The sequence below is a fragment of the Heterodontus francisci genome, chromosome 8 (genome assembly GCF_036365525.1).
Source record: "Heterodontus francisci isolate sHetFra1 chromosome 8, sHetFra1.hap1, whole genome shotgun sequence".
NCBI lineage: Eukaryota > Metazoa > Chordata > Chondrichthyes > Heterodontiformes > Heterodontidae > Heterodontus > Heterodontus francisci.
In genome coordinates this window covers 80793965-80810455 of record NC_090378.1, presented here as the reverse complement: position 1 = coordinate 80810455, position 16491 = coordinate 80793965, and the positions used below count along the sequence as shown (strand labels likewise).

The 16491-nt window shown below is 43.1% G+C and overlaps 1 protein-coding gene across 9 annotated transcripts in view; it reads right to left on the bottom strand.

Annotated features, from left to right (window-relative positions):
• Positions 1 to 11023, bottom strand: part of LOC137372946 (KN motif and ankyrin repeat domain-containing protein 1-like) — a 137988-nt gene extending 126965 nt beyond the window's left edge. For 6 of the 9 annotated variants that reach the window (XM_068037498.1, XM_068037494.1, XM_068037488.1 and 3 more), the window contains exon 1: positions 10826 to 11023. The gene's annotated coding sequence lies outside the window, so the exon portion shown is untranslated. Of the gene's footprint in view, positions 1 to 7360; positions 7468 to 8157; positions 8196 to 10825 lie in introns of those variants that run through there. The other 3 variants (XM_068037486.1, XM_068037487.1, XM_068037491.1) reach the window with 2 other exon arrangements.
• Between the last annotated feature and the right edge of the window lie 5468 nt (positions 11024 to 16491).

Here is a 16491-nt window from a genome sequence, read left to right as displayed (position 1 = left end):
AAATTGCCCCTAGTATAGGTAGGAGAATTGTGGGAATGTGGTAGGAATATGGGATTGATGTAGGATTAGTATAAATGGGTGGTTGATGGTCGGCACAGACTCGGTGGGCTGAAGGGCCTGTTTCAGTACTGTATCTCTAAATAAATAAATAAGAGCAGGGAGGTTATGATGGAGCTATATAAAAAGCTAGTTAGGCCACAGCTGGAGTACTGTGTACAGTTTTGGTCACCACACTTTAGGAAGGATGTGATTGCACTGGAGAGGGAGCAGAGGAGATTCACCAGGATGTTGCCTAGGCTGAAGCATTTCAGCTATGAAGAGAGACTGAAAAGGCTAGGGTTGTTTTCCTTGGAGCAGAGAAGGCTGAGGGGGGACATGATTGAGGTGTACAAGATTATGAGGGGCATTGATAGGTTAGATAGGAAGAAACTTTTTCCCTTAGCAGAGGGGTCAAGAACCAGGGGCATAGATTTAAGGTAAGGGGCAGGAGGTTTAGAGGGGATTTGAGGAAACATTTTATCACCCAGAGGGTGGTTGGAATCTGGAACGCAGTGCCTGAAGAGGTAGTGAAGGCAGGAACACTCACAACATTTAAGAAGTATTTAGATGAGCACTTGAAATGCCATAGCATACAAGGCTACGGGTCAAGTGCAGGAATATGGGATTAGAATAGTTGGTTGCTGTATGGCCAGCACAGACACGATGGGTCGAAGGGCCTGTTTCTGTGCTGTATAACTCTATGACTCTTTGAGACAAGTTCTGAGTTTGCAAAGGGCTATAGGTTGGTTAAGTGAGTGGACAAAAATTTGGCAGATGGAGTATAATGTGGGAAAATATGAGGTTGGCCACTTTGGCAGGAAAAATAGAAAAGCAAGCTATTATTTAAATGGGACGGACTGCAGAATTCTGCAGAACAGAGGGACCTGTGTGTCCTCGTACATGAATCACAAAAAGTCAGCATGCAGGTTTAGCAAGTAATTAGGAAGGCCAATGGAATGTTGGCCTTTATTGCAAAGGGGATGGAGTAGGGAAATCTTGCTACAACTATACAAGGCATTGGTGAGACCGCACCTAGCGTACTCTGTTCAGTTTTGGTCACCTTACCTAAGGAGGGATATACTTGCATTGGAAGCAGTTCTGAGAAGGTTCACTGGGTTGATTCCTGGGATGAAGGGGTTGCTTTATGAGGAAATGTTGAGCAATTGGGCCCGTACCAAAAGGATAAAGGAATGTTGACCTTTATAACTAGAGGGCTAGAATATAAATGGGATGTAGTTTTGGTACAATTATACAAAACCCTGGTTAGACCACATCTGGAGTACTGTGTACAGTTCTGGGCACTGTACCTTAGAAAGGTTATATTGGCCTTGGAAGGAGTGCAGTGCAGATTCACCAGAAGGTTACAAGGGCTCCACGGGTTAGATTATGGAAGGAGATTACATAAACTCGCCTTATTTCCATGGAATATAGAAGGTTAAAGGATGATTTGATTGGGGTTTTAAGATTTTGAAAGGAATTGATGGGGCAGATTATACATAAACATTTTCCACTGGTGTGGGTGTCCAGGACAAGGGGAATTTACCACAAAATCAGAGCCAGGTTGTCCAGGAAAGAAGTTAGGAAATGAGAACAGAAAGTGCCAGAAATGCTCAGCAGGTCTGACAGCATCTGTGTAGAGAGAAACAGAGTTAACGTTTTAGGTCTGCGACCCTTCCAATGGAGAAGAAGCTCGCGGGGCTGAATGGCCTATGAAATTTCTGCTGATATCACAGCTGACCGATTGATTGAATGTCCTGCAATTTTGCAATAAGCTATCATTCTGAATGGATTCAGTGCAGGGATCCTTGTTCAAATATACTCCTAAAACAGCCATCATTTATTATTTATTACACTGATTAAAAACCTTGCAAAAGGACAATTCTTCTTTCCAAATGTTCTCCACTTTTCATTGAAGATGCTGCATTACTGGCATCAGGTCCCACTGGCACCAGCACCTGGAGGACATCAAGTTGAGCCCTGGCCAATGTCCATAAGGGGTCACTGGAGTACAAACTCTGCCCACTGGCACAAAAGACCAAATATAGCGCTCCACTGGAAATCAGGGGCCAGATTTTCAAAGGGTCGCGAGGTCGGGACCTGTTACAGGTGCCATTTGAAAACTGCGGTCCCAGAGGGCGTCTCAGGATCCCAGTGCCTCTGGGACAGTTTTGAAGGTTGCAAAGTGCTGGTGGGAGTGGGGGGTGTGAGGCACCAGGGAACACGCACACCAAAATTAAAGGCCCATTAAGCTCCTTAAGGAGCTTGTGAAGGGGCCGGAACATTCAGGAAGGCAAGTTTTAAATCAGATTTCGGCAATCCTGACCAGTCTGGTACACGTTATTGCATAGCTATTGGGGTCACTGTGTGGCAAAAGCAAATTTGTTTCCACGTTTGCTGAGATTAAATTTGAGGGGCCAACTAACGCCAGGTCAAGCGCTGTACCTCCACTTTCCACTGTTGTTTCCTGCCTGTTCTCCTCAGCAAGGCAGCAGCAGCCCCCAACATGGCTGCCCCTGCCTTTGCCGCTAGCACCAGGCAGGCAGCTCCCGTCTCCTGGAGGCAATCGGTACCTCCAGTTGGGCACTGAGCTAGCCTCCTGCCCAATTAGGGCAATAGCATTCAAAGATCACGTCACAAGAGCAATGAAGCTGAAGTGCAGGGTTGGGACCCAGAATTCATCAGCGTTTCGGGTTCCTGACCCCACTTTGAAAATCCGGCCTTGGGGTTCTGATTTTAACATGGGAGGGAGGGGTAGGAGTAGGGGTAGGTGTAGGGTTGGGGGGTAGGGGTGGGGGTCAATTTCCAGAGGATGAGTTTTAACATCCGTTCAAAATTCACCTGTTCTGGAAAGATTCCTTGTTGTCACTTAAATGTTACCAGTCAACCTCACAACTCTCCCAGATGATAAACTGTGCAACTCCACACTGTCTGTCGGCTGCCTGCCAAACTAGTAGGACCCTGAGATCAGTTGCTGGGCCTTCCCGCGGGGGGCCCCTCATAATCAGAACAGACAAGATTGTGGCACAGGAGGCCTAAGATTTCTTTGTGAAGCCAGAGGAGGCACTCCTGCTCCTCCTGACCCCACAAGGAAATTTAAGAAAAAACTTTGAAACTTACCTTTTCAGACCTGCAACCAGTCTTGTGCTGGGTTGGACTGGCAGGCAACTGACTGCTCTTACTCGCTCAGAGCTCCTCGTAAAAACTGCAGTCAGGTCCTTGTGGCATTATTGGGACCCAGCGTGCAAGCACTAAAAGGGATCCTGCCAGCTTTGGGGAGGTGGCCTTGTCACTTGTTTAGTAGAGCACGTATAAATTGTAGCTGGTCATCCAGGGTGGGTAAATGACTTGGGAGGATTTTAACGCCCCAACTGCTTAGGTTTCGCCAGGCAGATAGGTTTGAAATCAGCTAACTCAGCACAGACCAGGGATCAAACCTGGGATATTCCTGATGTGCAATCATAAATTAAGAAAATAATGTGCAATACCACCATTAAATTATTAAAATGTTCCTTCAAATTCCTTGTTTGAAAGCAAAGTAGAAAAGACATATGCATTTCTCCAGATCAACCAAGTGTTAAGAATATTATCGAATTATGTGGAAGTAGACTTGAATTTGTACCATAAAATAATGATCATTTAAAGGCTAACAGTTCACACCCCACTTGATGCTATGCTGTTCACAGCATTGCAGTGAAAATAAATTTCATTGATTTCCCCAAAGGCATTTAAATCCCTTCATACCTTTTCCTCCACTACAGAACTTCTCAACCCTGAACCATTTTTGTCCCTTAGCCAAAAAGGCACGTTACGCCTACTTTGTTACCAGACTGCAGCATACTATCAAACTGTCGCTGCAGCAGTCAGGCAGAACAAAAGATAAAAGAAGGAGATGCAAACTGGAATGTTATAATTTGAATCCTGCTGACTTTTATTCCAGAAGGCATTTTTTACTCCGCTACTCTGGGCTCTTCTAACCAGTGGGGAATTTAAACCATCTGTCTCCAAAGACATCACAGATGAAATGCCATGGCTTTAGTGCATTTACTGTAAACAGTAATGGATCCCTCTTTAAGACTGCTTGTAATTCAGAACAAAGTTCTCAGTAAATTGCTGCTCACAAACTGAGCAATTTAAAAAATATGAAAAGCAATGATTAATGTAATAGATTTAGTAGTTTAATTATGGAATATTTTCCACAAAGCTTCCAGTTCTGAACAAGAGTCACACCCAAAGTCCTAAACTATTGCTCCTTCAGATGCTATCCGATATTTCCAGCAATGTTCGCTTTTATAGTTGAGTGAGATCACACAATCTCTTTATTTAAAAGAAGTGCGATAGATACATTATAGTAAAAGAAATCAAAGTCACTGCAATAAAGTTTTCTGTATGCATACGTTTGAAGGTTTTTTGAAAGAATGACTCCCTAGATTGACTTGTTCAGAGCAGTCAGCACTGCTTCCTAACTGGTGTGTTTACCAAAGTAAGTTATAAATGGGGGACTCGGGTCTATCTGCTCTCATTTAAATACACTGCTTGAAGTGAGGAATGCCTCGTGTGAAATCCTAAAGGAAACTTGTCACCTTATGATGCAAAGTGTTAACATGCTAATATACTGCCACTTAACAAAGAATGATAATGGTCAGCAGTCTCATTTTCATAGAAAGTACTCCCTCACGGACAAAATGTGCCATAAATTGTAAATATTTTTTGCATCTTTTTCCAAAGATTTTCTTTTCTTCCCTCCTCTCCTGAAACTATGGATTCTTTGCTCGGTTACAGTTTGACAGGAGCCTTCCAATCCCTCCTCCAAATGGGTATTCTTCACATGCTGACATTTACACAGGCAAATTCCCAGCAAAGGTTGATTGGTGATGGGTCTGGTCACAACGCACAGAACACTCCATTCAGTTGGACCGTGCTGTACCACCTATCCTTCATGGAAAAGTATGTGCAGAAAAACACCTTTGACCATCAATCCATCAGCTGGTGGTCTGCACGGAATGTCCTCAAGGCTCTTCAGGATAAGGAGATGGTGGATCCTGTCAGATGATCCCTCGAGCAGACTGTCAAAGTCATTTGGCAGAATGCCTCATCGCCAGAACTTTCAAACAACCACCAGGACATAGCTTGGATGGTGGTGAGAAGAGCCCTCCCTGTCAGATCCTTCCTGCACATCCGGAGTCTCACCGCCTCTGCACGCTGCCCTAGAGGTGGCTGTGGTGGGGAAGAGACTGTTGCCCACCTCCTTCTGGAATGTGCCTTTGCAAAGCAGGTGTGGAAAGAGATGCAGTGGTTTTTGTCAAGGTTCATCCCAAGTAGCTCTGTAACACAGGAGTCTGTGCTCTACGGGCTGTTCCCAGGGACGCACACCGAGATAAACATCAACTGCTGCTGGAGGACCATCAATTCGGTGAAAGACGCTCTTTGGTCTGGCCGAAACTTGCTGGTCTTCCAGCGCAAAGAGTTGTCCAGGACCGAGTGTTGCAGACTGGCACATTCCAAAGTCCAGGACTACGTGCTGAGGGACGCACTAAAGCTTGGGGCAGCTGTTGCAAAGGCTCACTGGGGAAAGACCACTGTCTAAGGTCCTCCCACCAAAGTGAGCTGAGGGGCTGGACCCATGGAAAACCCCTCGGGCTGTATACACCAAATATGGTTTAGCTGTAAAATGTACATGGCATGTAAAATGGAATGGAAGGGTTGTGAGGCAGCTCACTCCTATATTGAAGAAAACTGATTTCCATCGCACTTATTGGAACGTCAACTTAGCGCTTTTTTGAACTGTTTTGTAATGTATTTTTTACAGATTTTTATGAATAAAGTATATTTTTGAGGAAAAAAAAGTGATTATCCCCTCCCCAATCTGGGAGCCCTGAGATAAACTGCAGCATCCTTCTGGCTGCCCAGACTGAGATCAACAATCTGAGCAAATGCTGACAGGGTCGGGAACAGGCGCGGACATGATTTAAATATCAACGTCTAGTGGGCATCTCTAGATCCCGACGCCTCCAGGACAGATTACCATTTTTAAAGTGAGGAAGTTGGGTAGGGAACAGGGAACCCACTCGCCACCAATTACTGGCCCATTAAGCTCCTGAAGGAGCTTGTTAAGGGGCCGGGGAGGTCGGGACTGAAATTTTTAATTTGGATTTCGGCGAACCTGAACACATCTGGTGCACGTTAGTGCACAGCTGGCAGGTTCACAGCGGGGCAAAGGAATAGATTTCTTTCCAGGTTAAAAATTACAATGCTCTCAGGGATTTTGTGACGGTTCATGGCCATTATCTTAGATTTGGATGTTTGTACACCGTCTTGTTGTTTTATGCTGCTGGCCCTCTAGGGAGCTGCCTGCTTTCTTTGTCAAGGCAGCAGCAGACCCCATGGTGGCTTCAGTCTGCCTTTGTCGCTCGCGCTCTGCAGGCAGCTCTGAGCTCGCCTCCTGCCCATTTCAAAACAGCATTGCTTGAGTGACGCAGTTGAGGAACAGAGCCGGGACATGGAAATTATCCAGGTGTCAGGTTCCAGACCCCGTTTTGAAAATCCGGCTCCAGGAGCCCAACATGGGACCTCCCTCATTTGCATGATTTAACTACTCATAGATAAGCCACTGAAGAAGCCAACGTGACAAGATTATTCATTTCACCTTATGGAGCACAATAAATATTTATATTTCTTGCCCTGTTAGGTTTCTGTTTATTAAATTTTGTTGTAACAAGGGTTCAAATGGATGCTATTCTTTAAAATGGCAGTAAGACTTTAATCTGTAAACCAATTAGCTGGCTCATTCTTCCATCTGGCATTCAATGAAGAAGATAGGGAAATGTAAAGTTGTACACAACATGACTGGGAGGCTGTAGCTGAGAAAACAAATGCATGGTCCTGGTGTAGTTCCTATCTATATTTTACAAGCCCTTCATATTGTGCTGTGTAACATTGCATTCATTTTAGTGTAATATTAGGAGTGATTACATCTTTGTTACTTTGATCTGCAATTCTAAGATTTAAGAGGATTTGATCTTTGCCAATTATAGAGGTCCACCTGTAATTCTGCAAAAGATCAGTTTTTACTTCACCAAAGAAGTGGAAGTGGAAGTTTGGAGACATTTTTGAAAGGCATAAGGCAACTTCTGCTGTATCTGTCTATCGAAGATCTTCTCTGGTATCAGTGGTGATGTCCAAGAGAAGTTGAAAAATGAAACATTATCTCTTTACCAGACATTAAAGTAGTGAGTGCAGCATGATATTATCTAAATAACTACTACCTATTTCTTATGCTTCATTATATTTAATTTCAGAAATAAATACTGCAATTAATTTTTACCTGATACAATACTGATCTTGTGCTTATTTTCCTGCCATCACACAAAGGGTTGTGGAAATCTGGAAATTTCTTGGTCAAAATGTTGTTGAGGCTAGGTCAGCTGAAAACTTCAAAATGGAGATTGATAGATTAATGCTATGTAAGGATATTAAGGGATATGGATGAATGGTGGATAAAAGAGTTGAGATACAGTTCAGCCATGAATTAATTGAACTACAAAACAGGCATGAGGGGCTGAATGGCCTACTCCTGTTCCTAATATTGGTTTGCTCCTGTATCAGAGTATATTGAGAGCATGAGACACATTCCACATATGCCAATAACCAATTTATTGCAATTCAATTAATTGCTGGACTTGATAGGCATGTAACATCAGAACATAATATGATGATCACATAAAGTGCAGTGACTGAGACTACAAGAACCACCCTGAAGAGTTACAAAAATTGCCTTTTCTTTCAAAAAGTGGACAGTGTGCTGTCAACACAATGGAAGACAAAACACATGACCCTCAGCATCTTGCCTTCAAATCCACATCTGTGTCTACTAAGACTGAAAACCAATTAAGCCCTGTCTACATGGAAATGCAACAGTCACATCTGGATGTCAGCTATACTTGAACACTATCAAGACAAGACCTTTCGCAGACTTATGTCTCCAAATAACCTCCATTACAATGGAGTGTGTACCACCCTCATCTCCTCAGAATGGGGCCATCATCAAGGCCATTATACAGCCCAGCTAGGTCTGAAACATGAAGTCACATGGGCAAAGCCAACCCTTGAAACAATATTCACCTTAAAAGATAATTGTTTTCAGGACAGGACTGGAGACAACAAGATCAGTCTGGTCTCTCCTCAGCCTCACAGTGCAACAAAAAGCCATCTTGACTTCCAACAAGGCTGAGAGGGAGAGATCATTTCCAGCCAACACAGTTGACCCCTGTTGAGACAAGCTAGAAGTTAACTACAACAGAGACAAGAGAGTGCCTTTGCAAAAATGACTTTTCTACTGGTGAGAATTGACCTAACATATCAGCACCATCTTCAGCCCAATGTGAACTGCCAAAAGACTGCACCAGCCCAACGAAAACCAGACAACTAGCAAACAGGCCTGCAATTTTAAAAATTCACCTTCTCAGGTGGATCCCACAGGTTATTCCTGAAACTATAGACTTTTACAACCTGAACTCTGAACACCTCTTACCCTGTACTTTTCTATCTATCTTCTCTTGAGAGTGTTTGTGAGAGTGAATGTGTGCGTGAGTGGTGTTGCAGAATAAGGCATATTGTTCAGTAAACAATTAATCTCCTGTTTTAAACCTGCAAGAAAACCTGTCGGTGTCTGTTTATTTGACAAATAAAACACAAAGATTTTAAACCCTAATGACAAAAAACACTTGCTGCAGTCAGACGGGAGTCGAACAATGAGAACCACCCACACCCCTCACCACGTTGCTGCAACAATAAAATGAATTTACATTGTCCACATTGATGTAGGATGAAAGTAAAACAATACTTTAAAAAAAGAATTAGCTTGTAGCATGGGCCCATCAATTCGGGTCTTCCTCACACCAGAGAGACATTGAACAGAAATGGATCTTCCTTGGCAAATCCCAGACGTCAGCAAATAGGATTGGGCTAGATATTGAATGGGAAAAGCCAGCATTCCCTAGGTACTGCTATGTACTCAGATGTATGAAGTGGTCTGATTACTTCTTCATTGATATCCTCCCTGGTAGCAGATACTAATCTCTGGGATCCCTCTAGAACCACTCCCAGATATCCTATTGTTGACATCAGCAGACTTGAGCTATAGAGTCACAGCGACATAAAATATCGGCTCTCCATGAGACTGAAAATGAAAATTGAAGTTAGTCTTTTCTCTGTTTTTCAGTATTGCACAGATTGTGAGGCTTGGTGGGGAGGACTCGATATTGAAAGTATTTCCCCTACACTTGAACAAAAGCAAAATATTGTGGATGCTGGAAATCTGAAATAAAAACAGAAAGTGCTGCAAATGCAGGACAGGCAGCATCAGCGGAGCGAAAAACAGAGCTAACATTTCAGGTTGAAGACATTCTAATGAGAAGGGGAGATGGTGGTGTAGTGGTAATGCCACTGGACTAGTAATCCAGAGGTCCAGACTAATGTCCTAGTGTATGGGTTTAAATCTCACTGTGGCAGCTGGTGGAATTTAAATTCAATTAATTAATACAAATCTAGAATTGAAAGCTAGTCTAGTAATGGTGCCATGAAAAAAAACATCTGGTTCACTAATGTCCTTTAGGGATGGAAAATGCCATCCTTACCTGGTCTGACCAACATGTGACTCCAGATCCACAGCAATGTGGTTGACTCTGAAATGGCCAAGCAAGCAACTCAGTTCAAAGGGCAACAAATGCTGGCTTTTAGCAACGTCCACATCCCATGAAAGAATAAACAAAAGGTGCTGCCTGACTTGCTGAGCATTTCCAGCATTTTCTGCTTTTATTCCCTACACTATAATTCTCTTTAAGAATGAAGGACACCCTTCGTTCATTCTCGGAAGAATACAGCTCTGTTCTTCTTTTAATACAGCTTCCAGGAGCCCACCATCAATGAGTTGCTGCCAGGTTATGGAAAACAGATTTAACATCATAAAGACATGGAATTCCCAGAATTGGAATGAAAAGAAGCTCATGTTTGTTGTAGTCTAGTTCTCAGCCCTCTCACTGCTAAACACACACACAAACATTCAGCATGCATTGATATTGATGCAAATACCATATGAGATGAAGTGTGGGTTTAGCAACTCTGGAATTTGTATTTAAGATTTAAGTGGGTTTCTTTGGTCTAATTGTGGGAATTAATTTGCATCTAGCCCAACGCCACAAACAATTTATTATTTGTTCTCATTGAAGACAGACTTAATCAGTCTGTTTACATTCAATTCTTCGCTACAAAGTGGAGTAGATTTGGACTTGGTCCAAAGCAGCCACGTTGTATACAGAGCTATAGTTCCCTGTGATACAAAGAGACCTTCTTCCCAGAGGTTATGGCTTTCTATACTTTCTATACAATGAGCTTTTTCAAATACATCTTCTCATAAAAGTAGAGGAATTTGCCTTCAAGACAAATTAATTAGTAACTTATTCTACATCTGAGCCACTGAAGCTCTGCCTCACACAAACAAAGTTGGAATTTGTGTAAACCATTGCAGACATACGTTTTAAAATTGCAGTAATGGCTACATTTATCCAACATTGGTTAATAATATTTGCTAAATGAAGGTTACAAGAAGTCATACAATGTTTTGTAGATGTAAAATATATAAGGAATTAACCATCTCTCAATTGCTGCAATTAAAAGGACCATTTATGCTACATGAATATACATTTCAGATCTCAACAATAAACATAACCGAATGTATCACAAAATAAGTACAATTCTAACATGACACCCACAAAACACTAATTTGCCTTACCTTGAAAGTTTCGACAAATATTTCCTACACTAGAGAAGTCAGTTCTGTGAAAGCTCCAGAAGTGAAATGTTCTTAATCGAAACAGTATAGTTTCACTTATTCTACTGATACCATCAGAATGTAGGATGCTACTCCATAAGGGGATAGTTCAACATATGCTAAAGTCAACAGGATAACTCTGGTTAGTTTGCAAGTATCTGCTCTGTGAAAAATGGTCTTATGAACACACCCCCGACGAACACTGACACCGCATGCCTATTTTAACATTCATCATGGATTATTTGTTCCTTAACTATTGAAATGCCAGTTACTACTTGTTCAATGATACTGATTAACCATACACTCTCCATTGCAGTACTTTACTAAAATATCAACTTATATCTAACGTATTGCAATGGACTATCACCCTAAGTCACCAACTGTAAAAACAAATGGCACTCCTTATGAGTTTGTCTACATGTTATGAAAACTGAGTATGTGCTTGCAACTGAAAGAAATGAGTGTTGCTTCACTGGCAAGTACTGCTCAAAAATTCCCCACCAAAACAAAGCAAAAATTAGCTGTATCTTTGTACAAATGCAAAACATTAGACTCGATTGATTTTATTCTCCTTGACAGCGCTTCTATTTGTAAGATATGTAACTGATAAAATTGGATGGAGTTCTCTGGTACCTGCGATATTAACCTTTGATTCTGAAGGTGGATTGGCATCTTCCAATATCCACTACCCAATGTGCTTGTCAAACTAATTGATACTAAAGGAATAGTGATTACCACAAACCAGTAGTATTTGAAGTCGTGCCAGTTGTAGCCTAACGAGTAACTGGCATTTCAGCATTGATTCTTAGACATTTATAGGTTCAAATAGCATACATCTATAGATTATGAAAGATCTTGCATAGGACATGCATTTCTTGTCCACAAACCTTAGTTCCTGTTCTCGCAGTTTTTGGTCATACATTTCTGTCAACAGTTATCAGTGTAAATTGTTATGCCATCATTTCCCATTCATTTTAACTGCCACAATGTAGTTGCAGACTCTGACAAAATGCTTTTCTGGACCATATTTATCATCTCACTGTGGTTACATTAATTCATGAATACCTTCTTAAAAAGTATATTAATCTCAAACTTTCTCTCCCATCTTCTCCTGAAAATGTTCACTGGCTGAGATATAGTTTACATGACCCATCTGCACTATACCAGATGAGGGGAGCTACCCCAGTACACATCAGGAATCAGCCCAAGTAGCTTCCTTGTCTGATATTTCATATTCTTGCTGGGCAGTTTCTTTATCAACAGAGCCTTCAAGAGAATACACAAATACTTTCAAGTCTCAGAAAATTCACAAGAACCTAGAATGCTGGTTTGAAGAATGCCCTTGTGTGAAGAAGCTGATTGCTAGAAGCCGGGGAGAATAGTGTGGTCAGAGTGATACACTGAAGGGGAGATCCAATCAGTAACAGGAGGGAAAATAATTTGTGAACAGTTCATTGGTGGATAGGATCCTGCTTCTTCAGTCACTACTCTGATTTCCAGATACTTGTTGGACACTCTGTTACAATGACCTCAATATTAACCACCACCCCCCACAATGCCCCCTCCACATAGGCAGGAGAGGGTCGGAGTTGGGATTAAAAAGTGAAATGCATGGAACGTTACAGCATCCCACCTTGTACGTGCTTGCTGCTGTTTTTACAGCCGTGGATATTGGGGTGTCTGAGTTATTTACATATTTAAATCAGGCTCCTACAGCTGAATTGGGAATCCAATTTGAAGTTAACTGCTGTTACTCAGGTTTTCCAGGGCTCAGGACACTCGGCAGTGAGCTGCTAGCTCCCCAAGGTGGTTGCTTTTGCACTCCTTGTGAGCCAGAAGGAGTAGGGGTGCGCCTCCCCCCCACCCCCCTGCAGCCCCTGAAGGAAGCTTTCAGCCTCCACAACACCAGCTCTCCCAATCTCCAGCCTCCATACAGTCCTCCCAATCGCAGGTCATTCCCCCTTCTCGATGGGAAAGTGTGAAAGGGACAGTACATAGGGAGAGTGCGAGGGGAAGAGTGTGAGGACGGAAATAGAAGGCATCATTTTTGAAACCTGAATCTGAGGGTTTCCTGGAGGATTGTAGAATAGACAACAGCTAAATCCTGTAACAGCAGAAAGCTGCTGTCTTGAAGATCTTGGGAACAGGGTTATGGTTTACTCAAAGCTTTGGAATAGTTATTGGAATGTGCGAATTATGCTTCCAGCTGGTAAACTAGCAAATGGTAAATATAAGATAATCAACAACTCTATCAATTCGTTGGGCTGGAGCCAATTCCACACAGATTGTAAAGGAGAAGAAACCCATACTGGTACTGAGGAATGCCAGAAGGTGGTAAGAAAGGTGTTACACTCATCTTTGGTGAGGCAGCTTAATATGCCCTTTGGGATTAGGAACCCATCAACAGCAGCTGTGTGCAAGGTTCCAGACACATTACTTCAAAATGAATATCATGGAGTGCTATGCGCCCACAAATGAGAAAAGCAGTGAAACTAAAGACAGCTTTTACAACAGGGGAGGGCTGATTTGGTTAGCCCTCAAGACTTTGGGGCCCTCTGGTTGCTGCTCTCTGGTGCGAGCAACAAGCAGCAGAGTTGCAGGCAGCTGAAGCCTGCAGCTACATGCCTGCCCTGCCAGGCGGCAGTACTGCATCAGGAGTGTATCCAGTCCATGTAGTACATGCAAGATAGGAAACTTGTGTGCAGATGTCCTATTAAAGGCACAAAATACCTCAAGTACACACAGCTATTACCCAGGAGGAACTCAAATAGTAAAGTCTACCCTTATGAGGGGTTAAAATAGATAACCACTGAAAACTGGGACAGGGATCATGACACGTGAACAACCTGCACCCGATCATTGCATTGCAGGCCACATGTTAAATTGGTGCTCCCAACGGTTTTAAATGATTGCTGCATGGACCCAGCACTACCCACCATGTTCATTGGGTGTATGCATCAGCAGGGAGCCCAATATCATGAGTGACTAGTGCTACTTAATGACAGACTGCATCTCTTAAAAGGGAGGTTCATTATGGCTGTGGAGTGGTGGGATTTTTTGCAAAAGTGAATCTGGGCGGTGATGCTTTGAGGAATGACTGAACATGCAATAGATTGAACACCAAAGTTTTCTGACAATGCACTGAAGGACTGGGAGCAAGAGGTGGAAAGGAGAGAAAAATTGGCCAGAATTTTCAATCACCTGTGGGGGAATGAATGGGAGCGGGCATGCTTTGAAATAGTGCTCCAGGATGGCTTGTCAGCATCCCGACCCCTCCGGGATGCATTATGGGTAGGCGGCGGGCGGGAGCCGGGAACCCACTCATCTCCAATTAACTGCCATTGAGCTCCTTGAGGAGCTGGTTAATAGGCTGGAGAGGGCATGAAGGCAATTTCAAATTGCAGATTGCTAAATCCGAACAGTGTGGTGCACGATAGGGCAGAGCTATTGATTGCAAAGTGGGGTGCCATCAAATGTTTTCTCTGAAGAAAAATTTTGGTACTAAAGGTTTTTGTGCCAAATCAGGTTCAGTACCTTTTAATTGGCTGTTTGACCACATCTCTGTATTGTGAGGCTGGCCCTCCTTCTTTAGTCTGCAAGGCAGCGGCAGGCCCCATCATAGCTGCTGTCTGTCTTTGATGATTGTGCTTCCGCAGAGCTCAGTGCCGAGCTCGCAACCAACTCACTTAGGGCATTTGTACATGCTTATATCTGTGAGTGACGCAAACGCGGTGCAGGGTTGGGACCTGGAAATTATCAGGGCATCAGATTCCCGACCCCAGATTGAAAATCAAGCCTACTGTATCCGCAGGAGGCCATCCAGACAAATGCTTAGGAGGCAGTGGCATGAAGTAATAGCGGAAATCAGTGCCAAGAATGTAGCTCCAAGAACATGGATGCAGCATAGGAAGAGATTTAACAATCTGACACAAGTTGTCAAGTTGAGCGAGTTCATCTTCAAATGGCATAGCCTATCGACTGTACCATTAGCCTCATCCACTACTCAATGCACTACACCCACATCACCCAACAATTTCGATCAATCACTACTCAACCCTTCAATTCATATACTTTGCATCATCATATCACACTGAGTACTGTTGCAAGCCTCGCACTCACAATTCACAACTCACACATACAGGCAGCTATTCAACCATGACAGCCACATCACCCAAACATATTGCAGGACACTCATTGATGCACTTCCTTCTTTCTTGCAGGAGAAGCTAGCACATAACATCAGGCAACTGGAAAGAACTGGAGGAGGACAAGCATGCCTGCATATTATAACCACATGGAGGAGACAGTGCTGGCCATCTTCGAAGGGGCATCGCTGAAGCTCTGGTTACTGGTGGAGGTAGGCATATCGATGATGAGGATATCTACATTCCTAATCGTCCTGTTATCCCACTTCTCCTTCATCACACAATCCCTTCTGACTCACACGCTGCAGATGGTGTAAACACACACTTTTTACTTTCTCCTTTCCCTTTACCACAACCCAACCCATGTCCCTTTTTTATTTTAGATACCCAAGAACTGGAACCTTCCCAATCAGTGGAGGAAGCGGAAAAAGATAATGAAAATGAAGAGACAACTGTCACTCAATCCTACACTTGCAGCTACAAGCTCAGACAATGACCCTATGAGTATCTTAGAGGCTAGGATAAAGGATGGAACTGCATGTGGTGAGACACCAGGCACAAGTTCACAGGAGCCAGGGTAGATTGAAAGGTTAGCGCAGGTGCCAGCTTGCTGGAGGTCAAGGTCACACACTAGTTCTGCTGCATAGGAGGACTTTGATGAGGACTTTGATGGGCATGCTACAGAAGAAGGCTGATGGGTGTACATAAGCAAATGCTTGGTATACTGGAAAGCCTACTAGAAAGCCTGCGCGCAATGTCAAGGAGCATGGAGGAGGCCAGCATTAACTTGGTACAGGGCTTTACGTAGAGCTTGGAGCTCATCCTTTCCAACATGGAACGGGTGGTCACTGCTATCAGCATGCCTCTGGAACTCACCATGATGCAGCATCTGAAGGCCAATGTCTCAACTTGCACTGCAGTGCAAACAGCATTCATCAACGGTCTGAGTGCTGTAGTGGAAGCTCAGACTGCTGCTTTGCAAGCTCAGAATGCTGCCATCGTGGCTTTGGATATTATAATGTAGCTGCTATGAAGGAGTTCTTGCATGGTTTATTGGCCTTCTGCCTTGTGGTTGCCTCTCTTCTGTTACAGAACAGGAAATAGTTTAATGGCCTGCTGACTCGGTTGATATTGACACTGAGATTGTATCATCACCTGACAGAGATTGGGAAATTCCACAAGCAACATGGCAATAATTACACCAACATCGGATCTGAATCGCAGTTGCATTATATTGCTCCGGTGTATAAATTTTTATTCTCTACTTAGTGGGTTTCAAAGAAACAGGGAATAAATGGGCATGTGCCATTAAAACATATATTTTATAGTACTTACCAAGTGTTTGAAAAAACAATTTCATATAATTCTAAGCTAAAGCTACAGATATCTCAAGTACCATTATTTTGTGGCAGGATGCATTGAAACACAATCATTCCCGAATGAGACATTTGGTAAATGTACTGCCTGGTGTGGACCAGGAAA